General features: G+C 40.4%; 1 pseudogene; it reads right to left on the bottom strand.

Moving 5' to 3' along the window:
* Positions 1-377: 377 nt before the first annotated feature.
* LOC100988489 (tRNA (guanine-N(7)-)-methyltransferase non-catalytic subunit WDR4-like) overlaps positions 378-15,139 on the bottom strand; it is a 61,631-nt pseudogene continuing 46,869 nt past the window's right edge.

Consider the following 15,139-nt stretch of genomic DNA (forward strand, 5'->3'; position numbering starts at 1 on the left):
AGTTAGTTCTATTTGAGTTTCAATAGTGTGGCAAGTGGCTACTTGGAAAGCAGCACACCACCTGAGATGGCAGGAACAACATGAAAACATCCTCCATGCCGCTGCAAAAATGTCTGCCTATACATCTTAGAGGAAGACATGTCCAGCATGAACATCATTATGAGTATGGTAGAAAAATCAACAGCTGCCACTGCTACAGGTTAATAGATTGCCTTCAACATGAAGATAAAATGCTTCCAGCACTTCCACTCTGCCCCATAGTCTCTTAGTTGAGCTAATGCCCTGCACAGCTTCTCTTCAACCAGAAGGGGGCACAGACACCAGGCAAGAGCCTATGCTCAGTGATACAGAATGTTCTAGAGCCCAGGAGACTGTTCCATCCACTGAGCTGAGCTGGTCAGACCTAACTAATGTCATCTTTTCCTTCTTAAAGGGAGATGCCAGGATGAGGAGGGAACAAGTTAAAACTGCTTCTGCTGTTTCAAGGTTGTAAGAGGCACTACCAACCAGCAAGGTCAACAACTCAAAGCCACTTCACCTGGCCTCAACTTCTTGGTTTGGGGCCCAGGTGGGGGAATTCTCCAGCTGCTAATGCAGTCTCTCCTCTTTCTTCTTCAGATAGAAGGTCATGTTATCGAAGATGGCCTTGTAGAGACTGCTGAAGCTGGCATCTGTGACGTTAGAGCCTTCCAGCATGGCCCAGTTCCCATGAATAACACTGGAGACTTTTTTTTTTTTTTAAACACAGTGCATTCAGGAACAGAATGCCACTGGCCACCTACAGGCCTGCAGAGCACCAAGGGGATTTCATGGCAGTCCGGCAGCACCCACAGTCCCTGGGTCTCCTCGAAAGCCACATCCCACACATGGTGCTAGCTTGACAGATGCTGCCTGTACACTAAGTTAGCAGTCTGAGAGCATCAAGCTGGAAGATGTAGATTACCGGAATACAGTTGCACAGAAGCGTCATGCAGTTCTCCTAGCACCAGAACGTGATCCCGGATGTGACAAACCTCCGGTGTCCCAGGGGCCCATCAGCACTTGCAGACTGGCCAGGTGACAGCAGTGCAGTTGATGGCCACTTCTGTACTCCCAGAGCCTAAGAGTGCAGTCCCTGGAGGAGGACAAGAAACAGTTCGGGCTGAGTGGGCACCACAGAGATGCGGCTCACAAACTCCGTGTGCCCGAGGCAGAAGGACTCGATACTGTGAGGTGCTGTGGCCTAGCTGACCTGGATCTTCTCATCCTGGTTGGCAGTGAGGATGAAGCAGTTATCAGGACTCACAGTCACCTCTAACAACATTGACAGGTGTGCCAGGTCAAGTCTGCCGCATCTGTGTGGCTCTGAAACCAAAAAGGAGTACACATCTCCAGATTTGTCAGCCACCAAGACCTTCTCCTCAGAGGCTGTAAGGTCAGGGCCATACACCTCCTTGCCATGGTCCTGACACTCAGACATTGCCATGGTTTTGTATGGAAAAGAATCAGACGCTTGTGGTCATCTGTTAAAGCAAAATAGCGCCAGACTTGGAGGTGGATGCCAGAATCATGCCACTCCCCCAGACCAAGGGCAGCCCGTCCTCCCCTTTATTTTCTTGTGACTATTCGGCAGCACTGCAGTCATAGATGAAGAGGTTGTTGTCATCATTGTTTGCAGCAGAGGTGGCCAGGAAAAACCCAGAGACTCCACAAGAAAATGGTTAGAACTGATAAACAAATTCAGTAAATTTGCAGAACACAAAATCAACATAAAAAACTCAGTATCACTTCTATATGCCAACAACAAACAATCTGAATAAAAAATCAAGAAAGTAGTCCCATTTACAATTGCCAGAAATAAAATAAAATACCTAGGGTTAAATTTAACCAAAGCGAAAGATCTCTACAATGAAAACTATAAAACATTGATGCAAGAAATTGAAGAGGACACAAAATAATAGAAAGATATTTCATGTTCATGGATTAGAAGAATCAATATTGTTAAAATGTCCATATTAACCAAAGCAATCTACAGATTCAATGCAATCCCTATCAAAATACTAACGCCATTCTTCACAGAAATAGAAAAAAAAATCCTAACATTTATATGGAATCACAAAAGATCCAGAATAGCCAAAATTATCCTGGGCAAAAAGAACAAAACTGGAGGCATCACATTACCAGACCTCAAATTATATTACAGAGTGTAGTAACCAAAACAGCATAATACTGCCATAAAAACAGACGTATAGACCAATGGAACAGAATAGAGAACCCAGAAACAAATCCACACCCCTACAGTGAACTCGTTTTCAACAAAGGTGCCAAGAACATACACTGGGGAAAAGAGTCTCTTCAAAAAATGGTGCTGGGAAAACTGGATATTCATATGCAGAAGGATGAAACTAGACCCCCATCTCTGACCACATTAAAAATCAAATCGAGTGGATTAACGACTTAAATCTAAGACCTCAAATTATGAAACTACTACAAGAAAACATCAGGGAAACTCTCCAGGACATGAGACTGGGCAAAGATTTCTTGAATAATACCCTGCAAGCACAGACAACCAAAGCAAATGTGGACAAATGAGATCACACCAAGTTTAAAATCTTCTGCACAGAAAAGGAAACAACCAACAAAGTGAAGAGACAACCCACAGAATAAGGGAAAATATTTGCAAACTACCCATCTGACAGGGGATTAATAACCAGAATATATAAGGAGCTCATACAACTCAACAGGAAAAAATCTAATAATCTGATTTTTAAATGGGCAAAAGATCTGAATACATATTTTTCAAAAGAAGATATACAAATGGCAAACAGGTATATGAAAAGATGCTCAACATCATTGATCATTGAGAAATGCAGATCAAAACTACAATGAGATATCATCTCACTCCAGTTAGAATGGGTTTTATCCAAAAGACAGGCAATAATAACAAATGCTGGAGAGGATGTGGAGAAAAGAAAACCCCTTGTACACTGTTAGTGGCAATGTAAATTAGTACAACCACTATAGAGAATAGCTTGGAGTTTCCTTAAAGAAACGAAAGTAGGACTACCATAGGATTCACCAATCCCACCCCTAGATGTATACTCAAATGAAAGGAAATCAGTATGTTGAAGTGATATCTGCACTCCCGTGTTTATTGCAGCACTATTCACAATAGCCAAGATTTGGAAGCAACCTATGTGTCCATCAACAGATGAATGGAAAAAGAAAATGTGGTGTATATACACAATGGAGTACTATTCAGCCATAAAAAGAATGACATTCTTTCATTTGCAACAACACGGATGGAACTGGAAATCATTATGTTAAGTGAAATAAGCCAGGCATAAAAAAGACAAACTTTGCATGTTTTCACTCATTTGTGGGAGCTAAAAATTAAAAATAATTGAACTCATGGAGATGGAGAGTAGAAGGATGGTTCCTGAGGCTGGGAAGGGTAGTCACAGGGGAGTGGGGATGGTTAATGGGTACAAAAATATAGTTAGATAGAATGAATAAGATCTAGTATTTGATAACACAGCAGGGTGACTACAGTCAACGTAATTTATTGTACATTCCCAAATCACTAAAAGAGTATCATTGGATTGTCTGTAACATGAAGAAATGGTGAATGCTTGAGCTGATGGTTACCCCATTTACCCTGATGTGGCTACTATGCATTGTATGCCTAATGTATCAAAATATCTCATGTACCCTATAAATATATACACCCACTATGTACCCACAAAATTTAAAAATAAAAAAATTAAACATTTTTTAGAGACAATATATAGGTAGTTATATGGATTTTTGTATAGATATAGATTTAGTTGATAAATACTAACTACCCAACTTTGTGTGATTTGCCTACGGTGTGACTGCATTATCTCTTGGGAATCATCAGGAGAGGAAGTATCCTAGAAGCTAGTCTGTAAGGTAGAATGCAGAAACTCTGACTTTTGAGGGAGAAAATGACGCCTTTCCCTTGACCTGGAAGGTAAGTCTATGGTAAACTGTGTGGGTAAATTAAGAATTTTGGCTTGGTCCCAGCTACTCGGGCACAATTCTCTCAGAATTGGGGTCATGTTATTTGTGATGGTTTTTCTGATGTGTCACCTTGGGTAGGCTACAGTTTCCAGTTATTTAATCAAACACTAAATGCTGCTGTAAAGAGAGTTTTTAAATATAATTAAAGGCTATAATCAGCTGAATCTAGGTGAGGGAGATTATCCTGGTTAATTTGGGTTGGCCTGATTCAATCTGTTGGAAGGCCTTAAAAGCAGGATTGAGGTTTCCCCGAGAGAGAAGAAATTCCACCTATGGATTTCAGCTTCAGCCTATGCCTATGAATTCCAAGTTGTCCAAGACTTTTCCTTCCTGACTGCCTGCCATACCAACTTGTTTAGCCAGACCTCACAATTGCCAATTCCATGCAATAAACAGATAGATAGATGATAGATAGATAATAGATAGATAGATAGATAGATAGATAGATAGATAGATAGATGGAGAAAGAGAGAGATAGGCAAGATATAGATATAGATACAGATATCCTACCAATACTGCTTCTGTAATTGAGTTCTTACTAATACACTCTGCAAAGGAAATTGAACTAGGGTGTTTCTACCGGTAAGATGCTAGGGCCCCAGAGGAGGGTTTCGAATTGTGTCTATACAAACCATAGGTGGTGCATCATCTCCTTGATTGAGGTTGACCACTTCAAGGCAGTTGAATGTATGTTTGGAAAAATGAAAGCTAGCAGGGATTTAGTAACTTGTAGAATTCTTAAACTTCTGGAAAGCAGGAGAAAAGAAAGCCTCAGCAAATATACTGATGTTGCAGAGGTTGGAGACAAGGCTTTGGCAAAGGAATGGAGAGGAGCAAATCAGATTTGTTTAGATCAAGTGAGAGTAGGAACTGTCTGAAATAGAATACTTCCATGGAAACATGAATGGCACTGGAATCCTGAAGTCCTCCACAGATTCTCACTTTTATCAGAATTAGTTTGTGAGGAGGATAGAAAGGAAGCAGCATGAAAGGCTTGCAGTAGTGAAGGTGACTAAGTCATATATCATGAGCAGAAACATTTAGGGCAAACACCCAGGACCTAGGGAAGTACTGTTGTGTTGCTCCCAAGGGAGGGAATGTGGAGACAAGTAGGTCAGCTGTAGCCACTGGGAAAACCACCTGAGAGCATGTAGAAAGCTACTGGGAATAGAGGCACATCAGAAAAAGGCCACAAAACCTTCTGTAGTGAGGAAACTTGGCACTGAGAAGGATAGGCTTAACAAAGGATAGGCTGACTTCATGTACCGCCGTGGGCAACATGGAAGCCAAGATAGAATGAAGGCTGTGTTTTGCAGTATTGGATGGTGGATAGTGGTGACTATAATTGTCCAATACTTTCTATGAATAGCCCTTGACCATCTCCCACAATCATCTATTAGCTGGTGGAGTTACTTTACCTCCTCCAGCCTCTTTTCTCCTCAGTAAAATGGAGATAACAATAGTCTGTTTCCTAGGAATGTTGTAATGGCCTTATGAGAGGATGTATGCAAAGTGCTTCAGTCAGCTGCTCACATTTCATGAAGTATATAAGGTATTTCAGGCTTCCATGTCTTTTCTGGTTGTTCCTTCTACATGGTAGGAGAACATTCCCACATCTGGCCTCAACCTTCTCAGACCCAACTAGAAAATTCTCCAGCATGTTTCAAGGCTGAAATTAAGGGTCCTCCCTCCATGAGCCCTTCCTTGATGGTCCTATTAGGCATAGCTGACCACTCTCATTCAGTGAACAGTCAAACAAGCTTCTATAGATGTCTTGGGGGGACTCAGTGAAGAGCATAAAAAGTTCACGCCAATCCAGGCTCTGGATTCCTTGTCTCCCATCCAGGATGCTCCAATTCCTGACTGCTACTGCTTTTCAAGTGAATTATACTGGAATGGCAACCAGCCTACGTTAAAGACTTGTTTAAAGCCATGGCCAGTTGCAGAATAGACTAAATGCATCATTTAACTGTAAGTAAGAAAACCCCAGCATGGCCCCCTAAGGGATCAGTGCAGAGACATGCCTCTGTTTTATCTGTCTTGGAACCTTTTCAGGGCTGCAGCAGCCTTCTGAAAAGAGTTTGATGAATTAATTTCAAAGCAAATATATTACTCTTAGCTATCTAGTGCAAGGGATAATAGATGGGGCAAGCAGTAGACAAATCAAAAAAGCCTGGGAAATAAGAGGCTAGGGGAAAAGATAGAAAGGAGAACGAGGGCTTTGTAAAGCTTCTGAGTACATTAAGGACTCTATAAGCCCGTGCACTTGCCCGGGAATGGATGGATACTCAAAGAAGACCTGAGAAGACCTTGATCTTTCACCTATGGCTGACATTTAAGCTCTGCACAAGCATATAGTGTAGGCTAGGTGAGAAATGTAATACAGAGTCAATCTACTATTTTTATTTTTGTCTCCTAGCATGCAAGGAAATCTTGGTCCTATTATTAGTGGACCACTAAGCTAACAGAACAAAGACTTTAGTGAATACACATAACAAAGAATAGAGTCTTTAAAAATGTTTCTAAAAGTCACCAAACAAAAGAACAAACAAACCTACAACCCACAATAAGCAGTAACAACAAGCCCTGGAGAGAGATAATCTGATTCCCTGAGTTACTGCATTATAATGTTTTAGACGTTCAATTTTCATCAAAAATATGTAATGCCTGCAAAGAAATTAAAAACTATGACTCAAGCACAGGAAGAAAAAGAACAGGTACTGTCCCTGAGGAAGTCTGAATGTGCTTCTTACTAGACAAAAGACATTAAATCTTACTAGACAAAAGACCAGGTGCCTCACCTGGGGGTCCTGAGGCCTTTATGTCCCCACTACTATTAAAATAGACCTGTCTTGGGATCCCTTTCCTTTAACAATACTTCCTGCTTTCTAATCCATATTGCTAACTTAACCTGACCATTATAGTTCTCATTGAAAGTTGATTGGCATTCTACTTTGTAAATCAATCCTTGGTAAGTTTGGCTTAACTCTTGGCTCTTGCAAAATGTGTTCATGACTATGAAAAGCTGAAGACCAGCCCTTAGACATGGTAACTGAGCAGATTCTGAACATATCTCTAACTGCTTATGGCACACTCAAATATAAAAACTCAAAATGTCCCAAGTTGAACTTGTCTTTTCTTAAAAAAAAAAAATCCCTCCTTCTTTCTTGGTTCCCTCTCTTGAATGGTGTCACCATCATATACCTAGAAAGTCAGAAGACATCTCTGAGTCAGCTGCATCCCACTTCCCCAAGAAAAACAGTTAAGACAGACTTCACTTCTTATAGTTTCAAAAATCCATCCCACACTTCATCCTCATCAGCCTTAACTTGGTTTGGATACACTTTATGTTCCCCTATGTCACTGCAAGTTTTTTGTTACTGTCCCTATTTCCAGGTTTTCACCCACATCTCCACCAATGCTAAATTTATCCTCCTCATCCCAGGTAAGGTGATCCATAGAAAACATAAATATGACCACGCCACTCCCCTCTCCAATATACTTCAACAAAGAATATCAACTTATGATAAAGTTTGAATTCTAAGACCCATTAAAATCTAATTGCTGCCCTTACACCACTTGTTCTCCCTCTCTTCCACCTGAGGATCTCGCAACCTGATATATCCTCCACTGCTGACAGAGTGATGTACTCTCCACACAATCTAACCTTATCCTTCCTCTTTCAGTCCTTCTTCCCACCATGAACATCTCCTCATTTCACCTGCTGTCTTCAGGATAAAGTTCAAACTCCTTTATCCCTCTGATGTTAGTGTTTGCTACACCTCCAACTTGGCTGGATTATAGATATGGTCACAAAGGCAGATGAAGAAGGGCATACTAAGCAAATTCAGGAAATGAGCTAGTCATTAATGTCAGGCAGACACTGGCAGTGGGGAAAGGAAAGAATATGAACAACTGAAATTCTTCCCAGAATGACTGTAGATAAAATAAGGGAGCAGAAAAGTTATCAAAACCATAGGCTGGAACCATATAGTGAAGGAATGAACTGTGACCATCACATTCGTTACTCTAAAAGCATAATAAGTGGAAATTAATGATATAAAAGTAATAATTGATAACAATTAATATTACATATTGAATTCGTATAAATTAGCAATAGTACTAGTATGAATAATTAATATTTATATAAGGATGATCTTCAGTCATCAGGAAAGGGTACATTATTTTCAGGGTACTTAGTTTAAGAAGCAGAGGTCACATGTAATTCTTTAAATTCCTATGAAAGAAGTATTAAAAGTTTGGGTGCTCAAAGCTGACACTGACAAGTAAAATGTATATATACATAATATATATAATAGTATATATATAATATACAGATAATATATACATATATTGCAATTCAATCCCAAAAGATGCTCGGTACACGCAACTAAGATACTTAAACCATATGTTAGATATTTGTTATCTGCTAGGACTTGTACCTAAAGCTTTCCTTTGATTTTGACAGACAGGTTGTGGTGAGTATTATTACTACTATTTACCAATTAGGAGATGGAGACTCAGGAATATCATCTACCTGCCCATGATCACAATCCGAGTGAGTGGTGGAGATAGGATCCACATCTGGGTCAATCTGACTCCAAAGCTATAATTTCCTTGTACCTCAGTTTCACAAACTTTCCCTTTCTTTTCATGGCAGAGGGGCCAGAAATTGGCAGAAGATGAAAGCAAACATATTTTTTGAAAGAGAGAAATGCAGAAAGTTTGCATAGTGGTGGAAAGTCTGGAATGGCAGGGTGAAACCCTCCATAAACTTGTTCCTCCTTAAAAAAATGCAAATACTGGCAAAAATTGTCACAATCAACTTTTTTAGAACTCTGGAAATTAAACAAAGGTTTGCAAGAATCTGAGAAGCTTTTATTAAACAAAAGCTGCTGAGTCTCAGTAAGAGCAGCAAGGCTTATGACTTTTTAACTTGAACTATCCCCACTCCTTTCTCCTCAGCTTCACAGAAGCCTTAAAATCCAGCATCCTCAAAATCATGGCTGTGAAAACCATCAGGCTGAAAAAGGATTCCTCCTCCACACAAAAAAAAGTCAAAATGTAAAAAGTCCAAATGTCCTTCCATTAGTAATGGTTATCTCTGAGTGTGGAGTGAGATTTGAGACTTGCTTTTTACTTTATAACACTTCTATACAATTAAATTATTATGAGTGTAACTTTTAAAATAAATGACACAGTAAAGATAAAACAGGAAGAAGTCATTCCTGAAAATGCTCTAATGAGTGAAAGATGGTAGATGGAAATTATACAGAATTGCTTATGACTATTTCTAATTTTTTTTTTGAACAGTATATATTTAATGGGATTAAGAAATTTTTGTTAATTATTAAGTGTAATAATGGGATTGTGGTTAAATACTTAATATTTTAAGATTCTTTAAGAAGTCATTATCTGGTTTTTTTTTTTTTAATTATACTTTAAGTTTTAGGGTACATGTGCACATTGTGCAGGTTAGTTACATATGTATACATGTGCCATGCTGGTGCGCTGCACCCACCAACTCGTCATCCAGCATTAGGTATATCTCCCAATGCTACCCCTCCCCCCTCCCCCCTCCCCACCACAGTCCCCAGAGTATGATATTCCCCTTCCTGTGTCCATGTGATCTCATTGTTCAATTCCCACCTATGAGTGAGAATATGCGGTGTTTGGTTTTTTGTTCTTGCGATAGTTTACTGAGAATGATGGTTTCCAATTTCATCCATGTCCCTACAAAGGATATGAACTCATCATTTTTTATGGCTGCATAGTATTCCATGGTGTATATGTGCCACATTTTCTTAATCCAGTCTATCATTGTTGGACATTTGGGTTGGTTCCAAGTCTTTGCTATTGTGAATAATGCCGCAATAAACATACGTGTGCATGTGTCTTTATAGCAGCATGATTTATAGTCATTTGGGTATATACCCAGTAATGGGATGGCTGGGTCAAATGGTATTTCTAGTTCTAGATCCCTGAGGAATCGCCACACTGACTTCCACAATGGTTGAACTAGTTTACAGTCCCACCAACAGTGTAAAAGTGTTCCTATTTCTCCACATCCTCTCCAGCACCTGTTGTTTCCTGACTTTTGAATGATTGCCATTCTAACTGGTGTGAGATGATATCTCATAGTGGTTTTGATTTGCATTTCTCTGATGGCCAGTGATGATGAGCATTTTTTCATGTGTTTTTTGGCTGCATAAATGTCTTCTTTTGAGAAGTGCCTGTTCATGTCCTTCGCCCACTTTTTGATGGGGTTGTTTGTTTTTTTCTTGTAAATTTGTTTGAGTTCACTGTAGATTCTGGATATTAGCCCTTTGTCAGATGAGTAGGTTGCGAAAATTTTCTCCCATGTTGTAGGTTGCCTATTCACTCTGATGGTAGTTTCTTTTGCTGTGCAGAAGCTCTTTAGTTTAATTAGATCCCATTTGTCAATTTTGGCTTTTGTTGCCATTGCTTTTGGTGTTTTGGACATGAAGTCCTTGCCCACGCCTATGTCCTGAATGGTAATGCCTAGGTTTTCTTCTAGGGTTTTTATGGTTTTAGGTCTAACGTTTAAATCTTTAATCCATCTTGAATTGATTTTTGTATAAGGCGTAAGGAAGGGATCCAGTTTCAGCTTTCTACATATGGCTAGCCAGTTTTCCCAGCACCATTTATTAAATAGGGAATCCTTTCCCCATTGCTTGTTTTTCTCAGGTTTGTCAAAGATCAGATAGTTGTAGGTAAGCGGCGTTATTTCTGAGGGCTCTGTTCTGTTCCATTGATCTATATTTCTGTTTTGGTACCAGTACCATGCTGTTTTGGTTACTGTAGCCTTGTAGTATAGTTTGAAGTCAGGTAGTGTGATGCCTCCAGCTTTGTTCTTTTGGCTTAGGATTGACTTGGCGATGCGGGCTCTCTTTTGGTTCCATATGAACTTTAAAGTAGTTTTTTCCAATTCTGTGAAGAAAGTCATTGGTAGCTTGATGGGGATGGCATTGAATCTGTAAATTACCCTGGGCAGTATGGCCATTTTCACGATATTGATTTTTCCTACCCATGAGCAAGGAATGTTCTTCCATTTGTTTGTATCCTCTTTTATTTCCTTGAGCAGTGGTTTGTAGTTCTCCTTGAAGAGGTGCTTCACATCCCTTGTAAGTTGGATTCCTAGGTATTTTATTCTCTTTGAAGCAATTGTGAATGGGAGTTCACTCATGATTTGGCTCTGTGTTTGTCTGTTGTTGGTGTATAAGAATGCTTGTGATTTTTGTACATTGATTTTGTATCCTGAGACTTTGCTGAAGTTGCTTATCAGCTTAAGGAGATTTTGGGCTGAGACGATGGGGTTTTCTAGATAAACAATCATGTCGTCTGCAAACAGGGACAATTTGACTTCCTCTTTTCCTAATTGAATACCCTTTATTTCCTTCTCCTGCCTGATTGCCCTGGCCAGAACTTCCAACACTATGTTGAATAGGAGCGGTGAGAGAGGGCATCTCTGTCTTGTGCCAGTTTTCAAAGGGAATGCTTCCAGTTTTTGCCCATTCAGTATGATATTGGCTGTGGGTTTGTCATAGATAGCTGTTATTATTTTGAAATATGTCCCATCAACACCTAATTTATTGAGAGTTTTTAGCATGAAGGGTTGTTGAATTTTGTCAAAGGCTTTTTCTGCATCTATTGAGATAATCATGTGGTTTTTGTCTTTGGCTCTGTTTATATGCTGGATTACATTTATTGATTTGCGTATGTTGAACCAGCCTTGCATCCCAGGGATGAAGCCCACTTGATCATGCTGGATAAGCTTTTTGATGTGCTGCTGGATTCGGTCTGCCAGTATTTTATTGAGGATTTTTGCATCAATGTTCATCAAGGATATTGGTCTAAAATTCTCTTTTTTTGTTGTGTCTCTGCCAGGCTTTGGTATCAGAATGATGCTGGCCTCATAAAATGGGTTAGGGAGGATTCCCTCTTTTTCTATTGATTGGAATAGTTTCAGAAGGAATGGTACCAGTTCCTCCTTGTACCTCTGGTAGAATTCGGCTGTGAATCCATCTGGTCCTGGACTCTTTTTGGTTGGTAAACTATTGATTATTGCCACAATTTCCGCTCCTGTTATTGGTCTATTCAGAGATTCAACTTCTTCCTGGTTTAGTCTTGGGAGAGTGTATGTGTCGAGGAATGTATCCATTTCTTCTAGATTTTCTAGTTTATTTGCGTAGAGGTGTTTGTAGTATTCTCTGATGGTAGTTTGTATTTCTGTGGGATCGGTGGTGATATCCCCTTTATCATTTTTTATTGCGTCTATTTGATTCTTCTCTCTTTTTTTCTTTATTAGTCTTGCTAGCGGTCTATCAATTTTGTTGATCCTTTCAAAAAACCAGCTCCTGGATTCATTAATTTTTTGAAGGGTTTTTTGTGTCTCTATTTCCTTCAGTTCTGCTCTGATTTTAGTTATTTCTTGCCTTCTGCTAGCTTTTGAATGTGTTTGCTCTTGCTTTTCTAGTTCTTTTAATTGTGATGTTAGGGTGTCAATTTTGGATCTTTCCTGCTTTCTCTTGTGGGCATTTAGTGCTATAAATTTCCCTCTGCACACTGCTTTGAATGCGTCCCAGAGATTCTGGTATGTTGTGTCTTTGTTCTCGTTGGTTTCAAAGAACATCTTTATTTCTGCCTTCATTTCGTTATGTACCCAGCAGTCATTCAGGAGCAGGTTGTTCAGTTTCCATGTAGTTGAGCAGCTTTGAGTGAGATTCTTAATCCTGAGTTCTAGTTTGATTGCACTGTGGTCTGAGAGATAGTTTGTTATAATTTCTATTCTTTTACATTTGCTGAGGAGAGCTTTACTTCCAACTATGTGGTCAATTTTGGAATAGGTGTGGTGTGGTGCTGAAAAAAATGTATATTCTGTTGATTTGGGGTGGAGAGTTCTGTAGATGTCTATTAGGTCCGCTTCGTGCAGAGCTGAGTTCAATTCCTGGGTATCCTTGTTGACTTTCTGTCTCATTGATCTGTCTAATGTTGACAGTGGGGTGTTAAAGTCTCCCATTATTAATGTGTGGGAGTCTAAGTCTCTTTTTAGGTCACTCAGGACTTGCTTTATGAATCTGGGTGCTCCTGTATTGGGTGCATAAATATTTAGGATAGTTAGCTCCTCTTGTTGAATTGATCCCTTTACCATTATGTAATGGCCTTCTTTGTCTCTTTTGATCTTTGTTGGTTTAAAGTCTGTTTTATCAGAGACTAGGATTGCAACCCCTGCCTTTTTTTGTTTTCCATTTGCTTGGTAGATCTTCCTCCATCCTTTTATTTTGAGCCTATGTGTGTCTCTGCACGTGAGATGGGTTTCCTGAATACAGCACACTGATGGGTCTTGACTCTTTATCCAACTTGCCAGTCTGTGTCTTTTAATTGGAGAATTTAGTCCATTTACATTTAAAGTTAATATTGTTATGTGTGAATTTGATCCTGTCATTATGATGTTAGCTGGTGATTTTGCTCGTTAGTTGATGCAGTTTCTTCCTAGTCTTGATGGTCTTTACATTTTGGCATGATTTTGCAGCGGCTGGTACCGGTTTTTCCTTTCCATGTTTAGCGCTTCCTTCAGGAGCTCTTTTAGGGCAGGCCTGGTGGTGACAAAATCGTTCAGCATTTGCTTGTCTGTAAAGTATTTTATTTCTCCTTCACTTATGAAGCTTAGTTTGGCTGGATATGAAATTCTGGGTTGAAAATTCTTTTCTTTAAGAATGTTGAATATTGGCCCCCACTCTCTTCTGGCTTGTAGGGTTTCTGCCGAGAGATCCGCTGTTAGTCTGATGGGCTTCCCTTTGAGGGTAACCCGACCTTTCTGTCTGGCTGCCCTTAACATTTTTTCCTTCATTTCAACTTTGGTGAATCTGACAATTATGTGTCTTGGAGTTGCTCTTCTCGAGGAGTATCTTTGTGGCGTTCTCTGTATTTCCTGAATCTGAACGTTGGCCTGCCTTGCTAGATTGGGGAAGTTCTCCTGGATAATATCCTGCAGAGTGTTTTCCAACTTGGTTTCATTCTCCGCATCACTTTCAGGTACACCAATCAGACGTAGATTTGGTCTTTTCACATAGTCCCATATTTCTTGGAGGCTTTGCTCATTTCTTTTTATTCTTTTTTCTCTAGACTTCCCTTCTCGCTCGTTTCATTCATTTCATCTTCCATTGCTGATACCCTTTCTTCCAGTTGATCGCATCGGCTCCTGAGGCTTCTGCATTCTTCACGTAGTTCTCGAGCCTTGGTTTTCAGCTCCATCAGCTCCTTTAAGCACTTCTCTGTATTGGTTATTCTAGTTATACATTCTTCTAAATTTTTTTCAAAGTTTTCAACTTCTTTGCCTTTGGTTTGAATGTCCTCCCGTAGCTCAGAGTAATTTGATCGTCTGAAGCCTTCTTCTCTCAGCTCGTCAAAATCATTCTCCATCCAGCTTTGTTCCGTTGCTGGTGAGGAACTGCGTTCCTTTGGAGGAGGAGAGGCGCTCTGCTTTTTAGAGTTTCCTGTTTTTCTGTTCTGTTTTTTCCCCATCTTTGTGGTTTTATCTACTTTTGGTCTTTGATGATGATGATGTACAGATGGGTTTTCGGTGTGGATGTCCTTTCTGTTTGTTAGTTTTCCTTCTAACAGACAGGACCCTCAGCTGCAGGTCTGTTGGAATACCCTGCCGTGTGAGGTGTCAGTGTGCCCCTGCTGGGGGGTGCCTCCCAGTTAGGCTGCTCGGGGGTCAGGGACCCACTTGAGGAGGCAGTCTGCCCGTTCTCAGATCTCCAGCTGCGTGCTGGGAGAACCACTGCTCTCCTCAAAGCTGTCAGACAGGGACATTTAAGTCTGCAGAGGTTACTGCTGTCTTTTTGTTTGTCTGTGCCCTGCCCCCAGAGGTGGAGCCTACAGAGGCAGGCAGGCCTCCTTGAGCTGTGGTGGGCTCCACCCAGTTCGAGCTTCCTGGCTGCTTTGTTTACCTAAGCAAGCCTGGGCAATGGCGGGCGCCCCTCCCCCAGCCTCGCTGCCGCCTTGCAGTTTGATCTCAGACTGCTGTGCTAGCAATCAGCGAGATTCCGAGGGCGTAGGACCCTCCGAGCCAGGTGTGGGATATAGTCTC

Source organism: Pan paniscus, chromosome X (assembly GCF_029289425.2).
Source record: "Pan paniscus chromosome X, NHGRI_mPanPan1-v2.0_pri, whole genome shotgun sequence".
In the NCBI taxonomy this organism is placed as follows: Eukaryota; Metazoa; Chordata; class Mammalia; order Primates; family Hominidae; genus Pan; species Pan paniscus.